This window comes from Equus asinus, chromosome 13 (genome assembly GCF_041296235.1).
Source record: "Equus asinus isolate D_3611 breed Donkey chromosome 13, EquAss-T2T_v2, whole genome shotgun sequence".
In the NCBI taxonomy this organism is placed as follows: domain Eukaryota; kingdom Metazoa; phylum Chordata; class Mammalia; order Perissodactyla; family Equidae; genus Equus; species Equus asinus.
The window spans coordinates 61,187,146-61,206,441 of record NC_091802.1 but is presented as its reverse complement, the minus strand read 5'-3'; positions in this window follow the sequence as shown (position 1 = coordinate 61,206,441).

Here is a 19,296-nt window from a genome sequence, read left to right as displayed (position 1 = left end):
TGCTCTTCTGGGCTTCAACTGATTAGGGAGAGTAATCTTTACTTGAAGTCAGCGGACGTAGATGTGAGCCACATGGACAAAATACCTTCACAGCAACACTTAGACCAGTGTTTGCATAACTGGCCAAGTTGAAAAGAAGAGTGACCATCACATGGGTTTAGGCAAAGAGTGGAGGCTGGATGGGAGGGTGACAGGGAGGCCACCTGAGCCCCCAAGAGCCAGAGTGACCTGGACACAAACCACTGGACTCACTGGGGTGGGGGGTTCTGGGCTGACGTGGTGGTGAGCTAGGGCAGGGAGAGCTGGATCCTGCAATGGGGACAGGGTGCGAGGGCCAGGACTGCATACGGGGGGAAGAGCAGGCCCACCTCCAGGCTTCTAGGAGGATGTGTTGAGCCCAGAGACAGAGCAGGGGCCCTTCCGTGTTCCTCAGAAAATTTAACATAGAGCTATATGCCCCTAAGAATTGAAAACGGACTCAGATAGTTGTACAACAATGTTCATATCTGAATCACTCTTATCCACAATCCCCAAGTGTCCATCAACCAATGAATGGATATACAAATGTGGACTATCCATATCGTGGAACACTATTCAGCCATAAAAAGGAATGAAGTTCTGAGACATGCCACGACATGAATCAACCTTGAAAACACGTTAACAGTAGTGAGAAGATTTCTGGAGTAGGCATATTAATATAGGACAAAGTAGACTCCAGAGCAAAAACTATACTGGGGAAAAAAAGGGTCATTTCATAATAAAGGAGTAAAGTAATCCAAAGGAGGTAACAATCCTAAATTTTATGCCCCTATAACAGCTCCAAATCACAGGAAGCAAAAGATATAGATCTTCAAGGAGAAACAGACCAATCTACAATTAAAGTTAGATTTCAAAACCCCAATCTCAGTCATGGATAGAACAAGCAGGTAGAAAACATAAGGATGTAAAAGACTTGGGCAATACCATCAACCAGTCTGACCTAACAGACGTTTCTAGAACACTTCACCCAACAACAGCAGAATGTACATTCTTTTCAAATTCACATGGAACACTTACCAAGATAGTGCACATTCTGGGTCATAAAACCAGTAGTAATAAGTTCAAAAGAATTCAATTTCTGTGAACTGTTTTCTCTATGACTAAATTAAATTAGAATCAATAGCAAAGAGATCTCTAGAATATCCTCAAGTATTTAGAAACCAAATAGCACACTCCTGAATAAGCCATGGGATAAGAAGAAATCAAAAGAAATTAGAAAATATTTTGAACTGAATGAAAATGAAAACACAGCAGTCCAAAATTTATGGGATGCAGCTAAAGCAGTGTTTAGGGGAAATTTATAGCACTGAAGGCCTATGTCAAGAAAGAAGAAATACCTCAAATTAGTAACTTAAAATTCTACCTTAAGAATTTAACAAAAAGAAGAGCAAATGAAACCCAAACTAACCAGAATAAAGGAAATAATACACGTCAGAGTGAAAATCAATTAGAAAACAGAAAATTAATGAAACCAAAAGCTAGTTGTTGTAGAAATCCAATAATTCATAAACCTCAAACCAGGTTGAGCTGGAAAAAACAGAGAAGACATAAATTACCACTATCAGAAATGACATCACTGGTATTCTACATATATTAAGAGGCTAAGAAGGGAATGTTGTGAACAACTTTATTCCAAACAATTGGACTATTTATATGAAATAAACAAATTCCACACAAGACACAAAGTCAACAAGAAATAGATCGCCTGAATAACCCTGCATCTATTGAAGAAAATGAATTTGTAGTTAAAAACCTTTAAGCAAAGAAAACTCCAGACCTGAAGGGCAAATTCTACCAAGTGTGTAAGAGAAAAATATTACCCATTCTACCCAAGCTCATCTAGAATTTTGGAAAAGAAACCAGTTTCAACACATTCAAAAGAACTCAACTTCCATAAAATTGTCTTGGGACGTCTTAGTCTGCTCTGGCTGCCATAACAAACACCGTGGACTGAGGGGCTTCAACCGTGGTTTATTTTCTCATGGTTAAAATAACCATGGTTATTTTAAGTTTATTTTCTCACAGTTCTAGAGCCTGGGAAGTCCAAAATCAAGGTTCCTGCCAATTGGGTTCCTGGTGAGAGCCCTCTTCCTGGCTTGCAGACAGCTGCCTTCTTGCTGTGTCCTCACATGGCAGAAAGAGAGAGAGCATGAGCCCTGGTGCCTCCTCCTCTTCTCAGAAGGACACCAATCCTATTGGATTAGGGCCCCACCCTTATGACCTCATCGAACCTTTATGACCTCCTCGTAGGCCCTCTCTCCAAATACTGTCACATTGGGGGTTAGGGCTTCACATGAATTTGGGGGGACACAATTCAGTCTATAGCAGGGAATAAGTTACAACTCTTCTATGGGGCCAGCACTACTTTGATTACTTTGCTAATGACTAAGACATTACAAGAAAAAAAAACAATATCCATCATGATCACACAAGCAAAAATTCTAAACAAAATTTTAGCAAATAGTATCACATAATATACTAAAGGATAATACACCATGACCAAAGGGGGTTTATCCAAGGTATGCAAGGCTGGTTCAACATTCAAAAATCAATATAACTCACCATATTAATGATCAAAAAAATTATCATCTCAGTGGATGCAGAAAACAGCATCTATTGAGCACAGAAGCACAAAATCTAACACCCATTCATGATAAAAACTCTCAGCCAACTACAAACAGAAGGAAACCACCTCAACCTGACCTCTTATGGGAGTAAACGTTTTCCCTCTCAGATCAGGAACAAAGCAGAGATTCCCAATCTCACCACTGCCACTCAACATTGTACTGAAAGTTCTAGCCAGTGCAGGAAGTCCAAGAAAGGAAATAAAAGGCATCCAGATTAGAAAAGGAGAAATGAAACTGACCCTATTTGCAGACAACATGATTGTCTTTGTAGAAAAGCTGATGGAATCTACAAAAAACTACTAGAACTGAGGAGTGAGTTTAGGGAGATTTCAGGAGAGAAGAGCAATACACAAAACTAAATTGTATAATTATTACAAGTAATGAACAAGCAGAAATTGATACTAAAAAATCAATACCATTTATAATAGCATCAAAAAATAAGAAATAGGGATAAATGTGATAAAAGATGTGTGAGACTGTCCACTGAAAACTATAATACACTGCTGAAAGCAATTAAAGACAGCCTAAGCAAACAGAGAGATATACTGTGTTCATGGGTTAGAAGACTCAATATTAAGATACAAATTCTCTCCAAATTGATCTATAGTTGCAATGCAATCCATATCAAAATCCCAACAGGCTTCCTGTAGGAATTGACAAGCTGATTCTAAACTTCCCGGGGCAATGCAAAGGATCTAGAATAGCCAGTACAATGTGATGTAGAACAACAAAGTTGGAGAAGGTGCACTGCTTGATTTCAAGGTTTTTCAAGATGTATAATAAAGCTAAAATCATCAGGACGGGGTGTTTTTGACATCAAGATACATAAGTAAATCAATGGAACAAAATAGTGAGTCAAGAAATAGGCTCACACATGTATGGACACCTGATTTTTAACAAAGATGCAAAGGCAATTCCACGCAGAAAGAATTGTCTTTTCAACAAATGGTCCTGGAATAGTTAGATATCCATATGCAAAAATAAAGTAAAAAGAAAGAAAGAAAGGAAAAAAGAACGTGGATGGGAATGCAAACTCGTGCAGCCACTATGGGAAACAGTATGGAGATTCCTCAAAAAATTAAAAATAGAGCTACCATATGACCCAGCTATCCCACTACTGGGTATCTATCCAAAGAACTTGAAATCAACAATCCAAAGTGACCTATGCACCCTTATGTTCACTGCAGCACTATTCACAATAGCCAAGACATGGACACAATCCAATTGCCCATCGACTGATGATTGGATAAAGAAGATGTGGTGTATACAAATATATACAATGGAATACTACACAGCCATAAAAAAGACAATTTCATCCCATTTGCAATAACATGGAGGAAATTATGCTAAGCAAAATAAGCCAGTCTGAAAAAGACAAACACCAGATGATTTCACTCATATGTGGACTATAAACAAACACACAGACAAAGAAAACAGTTCAGTGGTTACCCGGGGAAGGGTAGTGGGGGGTGGGCACAGGGGGTGAAGGGGAGCACCTATGAGGTGACAGTCAAGAAATGATGTACAACTGAAATCTCACATTGATGTAAACTATTATGAACTCAATAAAAAAAAAAGCACGTGGATCCATGTCTCACACAAAAATGAACTCAAAATGGATCACAGACTTAAATGTAAATTGCAAAATTATAAAACTTCTACAAGTAAATACAAGAGAAAAATCTTTGTGAACTTGGGTTAGGCAAAAGTTTCTTAGCTATGACACCAAAAGCACTGTCAATAAGATAATAAACTGTTAAATTGGATTTTATCAAAGTTTGATTACTTCTACTCTTTCAAAGACACTGTAAAATGAACGAAAAGTCACAGACTATGAGAAAGTGTTTGCAAATACATATCTGATAGAGGACATGTATCCAGAATATAGAAAGAACTCTCAAAATTCAAGAAAAAGAAAACAAACAATTTAATTTTTTTTTAAATAGGCAAAAGATTTGAAACAGACATTTCAGCAACAAAGATATACAGATAGCAAATAAGCACATGAAGGGATGGCATCATTAGTCATATGGAAATGCAAATTAAAAGCACAATGAGATAACAGTACACACCTATTTGCATGGCTAAAATTAGAACACCAACTGCTGGGGAAGATGTGGAGCAACTGGAAGTGTCCTACATTGCTATGGGGATGTAAAATGGTAGAACCATACACTGGAAAACATTGTGGCAATTTCTTAAAAAGATAAACATGTGCCTGCCCTATGACCCAGCCATTCCACTCCCAAGCATTTACCCAAGAGAAATGGAGCATTTGTCCATGGAAAGACCTGTCCATGAATGTTCACTGCAGCTTTATTTGTAATAGCCCAGACTGGAACAGCCCAGATGTCCATCACAGGTGAACAGACAGACAGACCATGGCTCACTTGTATAATGGAATACCACTCAGCAGTGACAAGGAATAGACTACTGATACACAGAACGGCATGGATAAATCTCCAAGTAGTTACGCTGAATGAAAGACCAAAAAAGAATACATATTACATGCTTTCATTTACATAAAATTCTAGAAAAGCAAACTAACCCCCTAGTCACAGAAAATAGGTCAGTGCTTGCTAGGGGTAGGAGGGGCGGGGGAAGGGAGGTCTTACAAGGAGGTAAGAGGAAACATTAGGGGTAATAAATATTTTCATTATTTTGATTATGATAGTTTCACTGGCATATATATAGGTCAAAACTTATTTCATTGTCACTTTATGTGCAGTTTTTCACTGTTCATTGTACCAAAAAAGCTGTTAAAAAGATTCATACAAACCAAATAAAAGTCAGTTAGACCCCTAACATGTAATAAGACACTCAACTTCTCTGATTAAAAGAGAAATGTGAATTACAACCGCACTGAACTATCATTCCTTACCCATCAGATGGGCACAAATTCAGAATATTGAGTGACTACACGCTCTGCTGGCGAGGCCATGGAGAGACAGGCATTCGTGTGCAGCTGGTGGCCATGCAAAATGGCACCAGCCTTTTTGGAGGATATTTTGGTAGGATATTTGGCAATATACAGGAAGATTACCTACGCATTGCCATGTCCTGGAATTTATCCTGAATGGACACCTACAACAATTTAAAAATAAATAAATCAATACCCACAACTACACATGCACAAGTGTATTCATTGCAGCATTATTTGCAACTGCAAAATATCAGAGATCACCCAAACATCCATTACAGGTGATCGATGGACTAAATGGCAGCCCATTCTCACTAAGAAGGAGGAAGACCTCTGTGGTCTCCAGGATATGGTATTAAGTGGGAAAAAGGCAGAGCATAAAATAACGCTATCTTTTGTGTATCAGAGAAGGAGAAATAGGAATACATATGTCTACCTATGCTTTGTGTGTGTGTGTGTGTGGGTGAAGAAGGTTGGTCTGGAGCTAATATCCCTGCCTATTTTCCTCTACTTTGTATGTGGGTCACCACCACAGCATGGCTTGATGAGCAGTGTTGTAGGTCCACACTCGGGATCCAAACCCGCGAACCCTGGGTCGCTGAAGTGGAGAACACGAACTTAACCACTATGCCCCAGGTCCAGCCTCTATCGGTGCTTATTTTTGCAGAAACAGGAAGGATAAACCGAGCCCAGCGGGTGGGTGGGAAAGAGGTGGAAGGAATGGTGGTCAAAGGGAGATGTCTCTGAAGAAACCTTTCAAGATAGTAGTCACTTTGGGAATTAGGTCAATAACTTGTATATTCGAAGAGTACAATGAAATCTATAAAGACTGGGACAAAACCAGAATTGGATATAAACAGAGACAAATGAACCTAACTGCTGTGGGGGATCAGAATTTGCCACCCCAAAATGTACCTCCTCGGCTTGATTATTTTTAAAAAACAAAAGACTCTGAAAGAAACTTTGACCTTGCCCCTAACTGCCTAAAAGAATTTAAGATGGAAGGCCTGTTCCAGGAAGGAGCTAATCCCATACGATAACTATAGTGTCATGTGAACTAGGTGTGGTAGGCAGGGAGGAGCCTAACAAGGGCTTTTAATCAGAGTCTCTCCATCTCTCATTGTCTTTGCAGGGCATGGTCAACATTAGTTTATCAAACGTTTCTTGTCCATCTCCATGTAAACGGCCTTCCTCCCTGTTGAAGTCCCAAACCACTACTCCCAACATCCTCCTTGTCTTTAGCTGAAGATGGTATTTAAGGAGGTGGCTTCAGCCATTTTGCCAAGTTACTTAGTTTTCCTGGGTTACTCTCAGGTATACATGCTATCAAACTTTGTTTGATTTTCTCCTCTTGTTCTGTCTCATGTTGATTTAATTCTTAAACCAGCCAGAAGGACCTAGAGGGTAGAGGAATAGTTCTTCCTTCCCTATGCTGCATATTAAATGGAGAATATTACCACAGAAGAGAAAAAATGAAATACCCTCAGGGGGAAATGTTCTAAAGACAAAAGAAGACCAAAGAAAATCTTGACCTTTTCCATAAGTGAGGTTGGAACCGAGGACAAAGAGAGATGCAGAATGGAGAAGGAGACAATAACTCCACTATCTGTGTGATGGGTTGGAACTGGAGGCATCAGCACAGACCCAGGCTTTAAAGTCCACACACACAAATATATACACCCACCTATTTATATGATTTCAAGTCGGTCTGCAGAGAGGGTGTAAAGCAATGATCTCCCCAAAGCAATGAGGACTCCTGGTACTTGGTTTCCAAATACCATTGCCCACAGAAATAACCAGGGCCCCTTAAAGGAGGGGTTTGGTCCAGGCTGGGACAGGGAGAGTACAAAAGCAAGGAAGCGCTGAACAATGGTATCGCCAAAAGAACACAGGGGCTAGACTGAAGGGGCTTGCACTGGCTGGCTTTGGGACAATTTAGTATCAGAATGAATAATGATAATGAGATATGAATACATCAAATTGAAAAGAAGCCACACTTTCTGAATGGTGGCATGAGGAGCTCTGTGGACTCTCTCCCCAGTGAAAATACCATAACTGGTGAAAACTATTTTAAAAGAATCATGGAAACTCTCTGAAAACTGTGTCGAGGGCACACAGCACATGAGGAACATTTATTCAGGGAAACCTATGAAGCCCTGCAGGAGTAGCAAGTGGGGGACACTTGCGCCTGACCCGGGCCCTGCCCCTCACCTACTCCAGGCTGGACAGCCAAGATCAAGGTGCCCTCTCCCCCAGCTCCCAGGCTAGGGCTGCAGTGCTTCCCCAAGAGGGGCTGGCCCCCAGCACGTCTCACCCCCAGGTCTGCGTTACAGAAGCCTCTTCAAAGCAAGAGTGGTCTGGGGGTCCCTCCTCCACCCAGCCCCCTCTGGTGGGGTGGCAGGCTCAGGATGCCAGCCCATCAGCCTCCCCCAAGCATTCTTGTAGGGTGAGGAAGCAAGTTGAGAAGACCTGCCCCATGCCCCACCCTTAAAGCTGGGGTGTCACTCTGAGAATGGCCTGTCCCCTCCCCAGTACTGGAGCAGTGCTGGAGACAGGACAATCAGGTCAGGAGAACAGGAAGCTGCCTAGTTCTCCCCAAGAGAACCAGGGCACAGACTTTATTTGGAACAAAGGGTAGGGAACTTCAAGCCTCAGAGCACTGGTGAAAATGGTGATTTTGGCAGGAAGCCATTGAGTGGAAGCTGTTAGGTAAAGAAAGTAAGAAGGGGCAGAAAACACGTTTGAAGAAATAATGGCTGAAAATTGGCTAAATAACTTGAAAAACATTGGTCTAGAAAGACAAGAAGCTCAGTAAACTCCAAACTGGATGAATACAAATAAAACCAGTCAGGCATAACATAGACAAATTGCTAAAAAACAAAGATAAAGAGAGAATCTTGAACCTGAAATTTAAATAAAAGGTACATCATGTACAGGGAAGCAATGATAAGTTGATAAAAATCATCCTTTACTTCTTACAAAAGATAAATAATACCATTTACAATAGTATCAAAAACCCAAGCAGAAAATACTTGGAAGTAAATTTAATAAGTCATGTATAGAACTTCTATGCTGAAAACTACAAAATACTGCTAAGAGAAATGAAAGAAAATCTAAACAAATGGAAAGATGTGCTATATTCATGGATTCACAGACTCAATATTGTTAATATTTCTGTTCTCCCCAAAATGATCTATAAATTAGATGTAATCCTAATCAAAGTCCCCACAGGCTTCTTTTAAATGTAGAAATTGACAAGCTGATACTAAAATTTAAGTGGAAATGCAAAGAAGCTGAAATGGATCAAGTTTGAAAGAGTACAAAGCTAGAAGAACTATACTCTTGATTTCCAGGCTTAAAGTTACATTGATTACAACAGTGTGATATTGATGTAACGACAGACACAGAGATCAATGAAACAGATAGGGAGCCCAGAAACACACTCACACAGGTATGGTTGCTTGTTAAAAAGGTACCAAGACACTTGACAGGAGTAAAGAGTCCTTCTCACAAACACTGCTGGAACAACTAGATTACAAATGGGAGGGAGTGAAACTCAACAACACGTTTCACATAGTGTACAAAACTAATTCGAAATGGACTACAGACCTAGATGTAAAATCTAAAACTATACAATTTCTACAAGAAAACATGGGAGGAAATGTCCATGATCTTCGGGAAGGCAAAGATTTCTTAGGACGCAAAAAGTCCCCCAGAAAGTGCATAACTGGTTGTCATCAAAATCAAACTCATCTGCTCTTCAAAAGACACTTAAGAAAACAAAGCTGGGGGCCAGCCCGGTGGTGCAGTGGTTAAGTTCCCACTTTCCGCTTCAGCAGCCCTGGGTCTGCAGGGTTGGATCCCGGGTGTGGACATGGCACCACTCAGCAAGCCATGCTGTGGTAGGCGTCCCATGTATAAAGTAGAGGAAGATGGGCACGGATGTTAGCTCAGGGCCAGGCTTCCTCCTCAGCAAAAAGAGGAGGATTGGCCGCAGATGTTAGCTCAGGGCTAATCTTCCTCCAAAAAAAAAAAAAGAAAGAAAAGAAAAGAAAGCTACAAGCCACAGACTGGGAGGAATTACTTACAATCCCTACATCTGACAAAGGATTTATATACAAAATTCTTTAAAGAACAATTCTTAGGATGCAATAAAAAGAAGATAACTCAATTTTTTAACAAGGCCAAAGAACTGAACAGACACTTCACAAAACAAGATAAACGAATGTCTCAGTAAATGCATGAAAATAGGCTCAATATCACTCATCATTAGGGAAATGCAAATTTAAAACACGATGAGATACCACTTCACACCCACTACAATGGCTAAACATCAATTATCAAGTGTCGGTGTGGATGTGGGACAGCTGAAACCCTCACACGTGGCTGGTGACATTGTAAAATAGTACCACCACTTTGGAAAACAGTTTAGCAGGGTTTTTTTTTTTAATTGAGAGATAACTGACATCTAACACTGTGTAAGTTTAAGGCGTATAACGTGATGATGTGATACATGTATACGTTGCTAAACGTTTACTACAACGAGGTTAGTTAACACATCCTTCACTTCATATAATTACCATTTTTGTTGTTGTTGTTATCAAGGTGAGAACACTTAAGACCTACTCTCCTAGCATCTTTCAACTATACAATACAGTATTGTTACCTATAATCACCATACTGTACATTAGCTCCCCAGATCTTATTCATCTCAGAGCTGGAAATTTGTACACTTGATCAACAACTCCCTTTCCCCCACTCCCCAGCCCCTAGCAACCACAATTCTAGTCTCTGTTTCTATGAGTTCAATGTTTTTATTAGATTCCACATATAAGTGAGATCATGCCCTATTTCTTTCACTTAGCACAGTGCCTTCAAGATCTATCCATGTTGTCACAAATGGCAGGCATTTTCTTTCTTTCTTTTTTTTTTAAAGATTTTATTTTATCCTTTTTCTCCCCAAAGCCCCCCGGTACATAGTTGTATATTCTTCGTTGTGGGTCCTTCTAGTTGTGGTATGTGGGACGCCACCTCAGCGTGGTTTGATGAGCAGTGCCATGTCCACGCCCAGGATTCGAACCAACGAAACAGTGGGCTGCCTGCAGCGGAGCGCGCGAACTTAACCACTTGGCCACGGGGCCAGCCCCCAGGCATTCCTTCTTTTATGGCTGAATAATATTCCATCTCACATTTTCTTTATCCATTCATCATCTGTTGTTGGACACTGAGGGTTTTTTTCATGTCTTGGCTATCATGAATTATTTTCCTTTTTTTTAAAGAAATTTTAAATAAATATATTTACAGAAAGTTATAAAAAATATGAATGGACAGGAAGTCTTGTGTACCCCTCCCCAGTTTCCCTCCATGGTAATATCTCTATACTAGAGTACACTATAGACACCAGGAAATTGACACTGGTACAATCCACAGAGCTCATACAGATTTCACCAGTTTTATGTGCATTCATTTGTGCATGTGTAGTTCTATGCAACTTTATCAGGTGTAGATTTGTACAACCACCATCACAATCATGACAGAATTGTACCATTGTACACATGTATGTCGTAGCTAATCCATGCCCTCCCCCTCCCTGAGCCCTAGCATTCTCTAATTGGTTCTCCATCTCCATACCTATGCTATTCCAAGATCATTATATGAATGGAATCACACATATCTTTTGAGACTGGCTTTTTTCACTCAGCATAATTTCCTTGAGAACCATCCAAGCAGTTGCATGTATTGATGATTTGTTCCTCTTTAACGCCGTGTAGGATCCATGACATGGATGTTATAATTCACTCTCTCCACTTGTAATAGGTCTATTCAGGTTTTTAAATTTCTTCTTGAGTCAGTTTTGGTAGTCTGTGTCTTTAGGAATTTGCCCATTTCTTCTAGGTATCTAACTACCAATATGGCTGGCTGAAGGAATGAAGGAGGGGATATCACAGTATCACTAAAGATGCTGGGAGAAGAAAGGAGGGCAAGTGCCTATTTATAGTGTTTGTCATATTCACCTTCTTATTTAGCATTTCTGGTTCTCTTCATTTGTTCCTGTGGATTTGAATTCCCATCTGGTATCATCCCCTTAGTCCAGTGGAGTTTGCTCCCACCCACCTCCTTTGGGCTGTTATTGGCAAATATATTACATTTCTATATGTTACAGGCCCAAGAGTACAATTATGCCCATATTGTTTTATACAATTGCTTTGAAAATCAGTTATGAAAAGAAAGGACAAGGCATATACATTTATAACGTCTTTTACAATTATATCATTACCTTGACTGATGCTCTCTGTTTTCTCCTGTGGATTCAAATTACCCTCTGGGGTCGCTGGTATTGTTGAGTCTGGACAATTCTTTATATTTTCTAGATATAAGGCCTTTGTTGATTATATGGCTTGCAAATGTGTCCTCCCAGTCTGTACCTTGTCTTTTCATCTTCACCTGGTCTTCCACGTAGCAAAAGTTTTAAATTTGGGTGAGGTTCAATTTATCAAGTTACCCTTTTATGCATCATGATTTTGGTGTCACATTTAAACATTCTTCACCCTGCTCTGGATATTCTCCTGTTTTTTTCTAAAATTTTTATAGTTTTACATTTGACATTTAAGCTTATGATCCATTTTGAGGCAATTTTTGTATAAGGTTTGAGATTGAGGTTCACATTTTTGCCTGTAGAGTTCAGTTGCTCCATTTTTGGAAAAGCCTACTTCCTCCTTTGAATTGCTCTTGTGCCTTTGTCATAGTTGGGTGGATCTGTGTGGGTCTGTCTCTGGGTTCTCCATCCTGTGTGTGTCCACCGACACCACCAGTCTTCACCGCTGTAGCTACACAGTAAGCCTTAACATCAGGTGGAATGATTCCTTTCACTTTATTCTTCCTTTTCAAAATTGCGTTAGCTATTCTGGGTACTTTGCTTTTCCATATAAATTTTAGAATCAGCTTGTTCATGTCTATAAAAAGTCTCGCTGGATTTTTTATAAATTTACTAAGTTTAAACTAAATTTGTAAGTTTAGACTTACACTAAATTATATATCAATTTGGAGAGAATCAATATCTTTACAGTGGAGTCTTCTGATCCACGATCACAGTATTCTTTTCCATACCATGAAAAAATGTCTTCCTTGACTCCAGCAGAATTTTGTAATTGTCAGCAAACAGATCCCGTACATGGACAGTATGTTAAATTTACACCTATGTATTTAATTTTCTTTGGAGCAATTATAAACGGTATTGTGATTGTAATTTCAGTTTTCACATTTGTTGTTAGTATACAGAAATGTGATTGATATCTGCATGCTGACCTTGCTGAACTCACTTGTTAGCTGCAGATTTTTTTTGTAGATTCCTTAGGAATTTCTATGTAGACAATCACGCCATGTGCAAAAAGGGACATTTCTTTTGTTCCTGTTTGCCTTTTATTTATTTTTTTCACCTTATTGTGCTGGTTAGAACTGCCAGTATTATTTTGAATAAGACTGGTGAGAGGAGGCATCCTTGCCTTGTTCCTGACTTTAGGAGAAAAGCATTCAGTCTTTCATCAAAAAGTATGATATTAATTGCAGGTTTTTTGGTAGATATTCTTTATCAAGTTGAGGAAGTTCCCCCTCTATTCTTAGTGTATTGAGATTTTTTTCTTGTCTTCTTTTTTTTTCCTGCTGAGGAAGATTAGTCCTGAGATAAATCTGTTGCTAATCTTTTTTTTTTCTTTGCTTGAGGAAGATTAGCCTCAAGCTAACATCTGCACCAATCTTCCTCTACTTTATATGTGGGTTGCTGCCACAGAATGGCTGACGAGTGGCATAGGTCCATGCCTGGGATCTGAACCCGCAAACCTGGGCTCTCAAAGTAGAGTGCCCCAATCTTAACCACTATTCCATGGGGCCAGCCCCAAGTTTTTTTTAAAAAATCATGACTAGGTGTTGGATTTTTGTCAAATGGTTTTTCTGCATCGAGATGATCATGTGGTTTCTGTACTTCATCCTATTAACATGATGTAATACATTAATTGATTTTCAGATAGTAAACCAACCTTGCATTCCTGGGATAAAATACCACTGGTTACTGCTGCCGAGACCAGCTTGGCAGCCAGCTGACGGGGAAGAGGAATGAATAGACAGAACACAGTCTATATAATAGACACAACACACTCTATATTATTTAATGGGACAGAGGACCATCAGCCTCAAGGACTGAGGTGACGTCCCTCTGATCGCCACGTATTTATTTGCAGGCAAAGAAGTACAAGCATAGCAGGAACTCACGCCAGCAGGGATATGCAAGTCAAAGCTCAGCAGTTCTAGTCTTCCCCCCTTCAATGTACCCCGGCCCTACACAAGGCCATTCTCTTAGGGAGTATCCTGGGAACAAACAATCAGCAAGTTATGCAGATGGCATTCCGTTCCTGCAAGGGCCCGGTGTTCCTAAGCCCCTTGCCTTCATGTTTGATAAGATACTACCTTCCAGCCTTTGATTCCAAAGCACAAACAATCTAGCATAGTAATTTATGAGAATCAGCAGATTGCATATTTCTCAGTCACCCATTTTGTAATTTGTTCTTGCTAAGCTTAAAGCCTTGCAATAATGTTGCTATGCTCTCCTGCAACAGGTCACAGTGATATAACTCTTTTTATATGTTGCTGGATTAAGTTTACTAATATCGAGGAATTTTATGACTATGCTCATGAAGGATATTAGTGTATAGTCTTCCTTCCCTATAATAGCTTTGACTGGTTTTGGTTTCAGGATAATTCTGGTCTCATACAGTGATTTGGGTAGTGTTCTCTCCTCTTCTACTTTTCAGAAGAGCTTGTGGAATATTGGTATTAATTCCTTAACATTTCCTAGAATTCACTGGAGTCATCTGGGCTTGGGATTTATTTTGTGGGAAGATTCTTAATTATTAATTCAACTTCTTGTTATAGATCTCAGATTTTCCATTTCTTCTTGAGTCAGTTTTAGCGATTTGTATCTTTTAAAGAATTTGTCACTTTCATCTTTTTGGGGATGCAGTTTTTCATAGTATTCCCTTATAATCCTTATTTTCTTAAGGTCTATAGTGAAGTCTCCTCTTTCACTCATGATTTTGGTAATCTGTTATCTTCTTTCTTCTTGGCCAGTCTAGCTAAAGGTTTGTCAATTTGTTGATTCTTTTGGAAAAAAACCCCACAATTTTATTGCTTTTCACTTTTGCTTTTGTTTTCTATTTGCTGATTTCTGCTTTAATTTTTATTATTTCCATTATTCTGCTTGCTTTGGGTTTAGTTTGCTCTTCCTTTTTACTAGTTTCTTACAGTGGAAGCTTAGGTTATTGATTTGAGATCTTCTTTTCTCATGTAGGTATTAATAGCTAAAAATTTCCTTCTAAGAATTTCTTTAGCTGCATCCCATAAATTTTGATATGTTATCATTTTCATTCATCTCAAAATATTTTTAAATTTCCCTTTTGATTTCTTATTGGACCCACTGGTTACTTAAAAGTATGTTGTTAATTTACAAACATTTGTGCATGTCTCAAATTTCTGGTTTTGTTGACTTCAAATTTAATTCTGCTGTGGTTGGAGAACATACTTTCTATGCTTTAAATCTTTTTAAGTTTGTTGAGGTTTGTTTTATGGCCTAGCATATAGTCTAGCTATATAGGTAGAATGTTCTATAAATGTTAGTCAAGTTAGGTTTTTGATAGTGTTTTACAAATTCTCTATATCCTTGCTACTTTTTTGTCTACTTGTTCTATCCATTATTGAGAGTAAGGAATTGAAATCTCCAATTATTATTGTTAAATTGTCTATTTCTCTCTTCATTTTTGTCAGCTTTTACCACATGTGTTTTGGGGCTCTGTGGTTTGGTGTATATATAATTGTTATATCTTACTGATGAACTGACGCTTTTATCATTATAAAAATGTATGTAGGGGCTGGGCCAGTGGCGTAGTGGTATGGTGCGCATGTTCCACTTCAGCGGCCCAGGGTTCGCCGGTTCGGATCCCAGGTGCGGACATGGCACCACTCAGCAAGCCATGCTGTGGTAGGCATCCCATGTATAAAGTAGAGGAAGATGGGCATGGATGTTAGCTCAGGGCCCGTCTTCCTCAGCAAAAAGAGGATTGGCAGTAGTTAGCTCAGGGCTAATCTTCCTCAAAAAAAAAAAAAAAGAAAAAGTATGTATTTGTCTCTAGCAACATAACTTTGTCTTAAAGTCTCTTTTGTCTGATATTAGTATAGCCATTCCAGCTCTCTTTTGGGTACTATTTGCATGGTATACCTTTTCTCATGTTTTTACTTTCCACCTACTTGTGTCTTCGTATCTAAAGCGTGTAGATTGTATACAGCATACAGTTAGATCTTGTTTATTTTTTTAATCCACTTTGGCATGGCAATCTTTGCCTTTTGCTTGGAGAGTTTAATCTGTTATCCTTTAATGTTGTTACTGACAAATTTGGATTTACATATGCCACTTTGATATTCGTCTCATGTCTTTTTTGTTCCTGTTTCTCCTTTGTTGCCTTCTTTATATTCAACAGATATTTTCTACTGTACCTTTACACATAAAAAACATACATAAACATATATAACATTATATATATGTCATTTTCTCAGTGGTTGCTGAGGATTAGAATACGCATCTTAATTCATCAGTCTTTACATTAATACTAACTTAATTCTAGTAAGACATAGAAATTTTGCTCTAATACAGCTTTATTCCCTCCTTTGTATGATCATTGTCATATATATGTCTCTATATGGTGTAACATCTTTACATTTTAGAAGTTATACAACAAAAGACATATCTTTTTTATTATATCTTACTATGTGGCTTTATCATTATTGTTTTATGCAACTGTTTTAAATCAGTTAATAGGATGAGAAAAACACAGCATTTTTATATTTATCTATGTAATTATCTTTACTTGTGTTCCTTACATCTTCATGTGGACTCACGTTACCATGTTACCATGTCATTTCCTTTATCCTAAAAGACTTCCTTTAGTACTTCATGTAAGGCAGGCGTGCTGGCAACACATTCTCTCCATCTTTCAGAATTTTAAATATTCCTCTGCCCTTTGGTCTCCATTGTTTCTTATGAGAGGTCATCTGATAATGTTATTGTAGTTCTCTTGTATCTGATGAGTCATTTTCTCTTGCTGCTTTCAAGACTTTGTTTTTCAGCAGTTCAGCTACGATGTGTCTAGTGTGAATATCTTTGTATTTATCCTATTGAGATTCTTGGATGTGTAAATTGATGTTTTTCATCAAATTTGGAAAGTTTGAGGCCATTATTTCTTTGGATTTTTTTTCTACTCCCTTTTCACTTTCCTTTCTTTTGGATATGTATATATTGTTACGTGTATGTTAGTATGCTTAATGGTATGTATTCTGTGGTTCCCTGAAGTGCTGTTCATTTTTCCTTATGCTTTTTTTCTTTCTGTTCTTCAGACTGGATAATCTTTATCGATCTATCTTCAAGTTCAATGATTCTTCCTTTTGCCAGTTTATATCTGCTGTTGAGCCCCTCTGGTGAAATTTTCACTTCAGTTATTGTGTTTTTCAACTCAATTTCCACTGGCTGTTTTTAATCACTTCTATCTTTTTACTGATAATCTCTACTTGGTGAGTCATTGTCATCGTACTTTAAAAAATCTGTAATTTATAATAGCTGCTTTGAATTCTTTCTCTGCTAAATCCAACATTTGAGCCCCCTCAGGGGCAGTTTCTATGAATCTTTTTTTTTCCTGTGCATGGCCCACCTTTTGTTTCTTTTAATGTCTGACAATTTTTTATTGAATACTGGGCATTTTAGATAATACGTTGTAGAAACTCTGGATTCTGACCCCCTCTCCTCTCACTGGGTCTTGTTATTGGTGCTAGTATTTGTTTGCTTGGTACCTAGCCTGGATGAATTCTGTAGCATCTGTCCCATCTGCAATGCATGGTCACTGGTACCTTGGCTAGATATTTTAAAAATTCTTTTATATGTAAGCCTGGCTTCCTAGGGCTTTCCCCTGGGTCAGTATAGTTTAGTGGCCAGCCAATTATGGACTAGAGATTATGCTTAAACATACTGAACCAGGAAGGCCTCCACCCTTTGCTGCTGGCTCTGTTTATGGGTTGGGGGTGCATTCAAAGTTCAAGCAGTTTGCCATTTGGCTCTAGCTTTTACTTTTTGCTTGCACAAAGCTTCCTATTCAGCCAGAGCAGAATATAGCTGGAGCCCTCTCTGGTCTCACCTCAGCATATGCACAACTTTGCAGGGTACCAGGGACATGTGGGAGCGCATCAAGGCCCACTACAGCTATTTTACTTACTGAATTTCCTTGTTAAATTTCTGGCTGGCCTGTTGCTAGCTCCCACCAGTACCACGGCTTCAGGCAGCTGAGGTATGGGCCTCCACCCAGCTGCGACTGCAATTGTTCTTGACAAACACCCCTTGGGGCTCCCCCCAAAAGCCAGCCCTCTCCAGTGTCAGCAGGAGTTTCATGTTCTCAAGGCCTACCTGGCTCTGGTGGAATACCATGAGGTGGGAAAAAATGAAAGTAGTCCTATACTAAAACGCCACAGATTCCCACTGTCCTTACTTTTTACATTCAGTAACTTTTTTTTTTTTTTAAATAAGCGCTTCTCAAAAGTTGTATGCCTTTGGTCGACCTCCAGAGTCCTGGAATGGTTGCTCTTAACAATTCTGTCCAGTTTTATCACTGCTTTTTTGGGAGAAGAGTTGGTGAGCTCCTCAATCTTCCATTCCAGAAATTCTACCCACATATGTAAATTTAAGTTTTCTGGTACCCTCATTGAAAAAGGTAAAAAGAAGCAGATTAATTTTCATAATGCATTTAATCTAACAATATAAAAATACTGTTTCAACATGTAATCAATAGTGTCAAAATTACAAACCATGTTCTTTTCCTACTAAGTCTTCTTAGCAGGAAAGCTGGTGTGTCTTTTACACTCACCGCACATCTCAATCCAGACCAGTCACATTCAAGTACTCGAGATGTGACTACCAGCCACCATACTGGACACACAAGGACGAATCTTTGATATTAGGAAATTGTTACTTCTTAGCTGTGTTAGTGGTATTGCGGTCATGTGTTGCAAAAGACCCTTCTCCTTTGGAGATGCTGAAATATTTAAGGAGGAAACGAGAGAATGTCTGAAACTGGGTTCTGCCCCGCTAGTTCCACGTTTGGGGGCTTGCAAACTAGATGACAGAAAACAGGGTAACAGGTGAAAAGACAGTTTATTCACACACACCTGGAGCACAAAAGAGCAGCCGCTCACTCAGAAATGCGGGAGGGCTTTATACACCTAACTTAACGGAGAACGGAGGGGGAGCAAAGGGAAGGTCGACCGGTTTCTTCAGGAGAGAGGAACGGGTTTTCAGGGGAAGACACAGGACACGAGCTGGGGACCACGTCCGCCCCGCAGCCGTGCTCTCCTACCTTCTCCAGGGAGCGGAGCCGCGGGAGCGCGGATGTCCGCTTTCGCCTTCAGCCGGAAAGACGAAGCTCGGGGGAAGCTCCCGCGTGTGCGGATCTCCACCGCCTCCCGTTTCAAACGGGCAGTCCTTTCAGGGTCCGCTCCTGCCCCCGCCACCGACCGCCGCCCGGGCCTCGAGCCCCATCCGTCTCCGCAGACTCGCGTCCGCTCCGCCTCCCCACCGTCGCCTGCCGAGCCGTGCCACGGCTTCCCGGCCGCCCAGAGCGAAGCCGG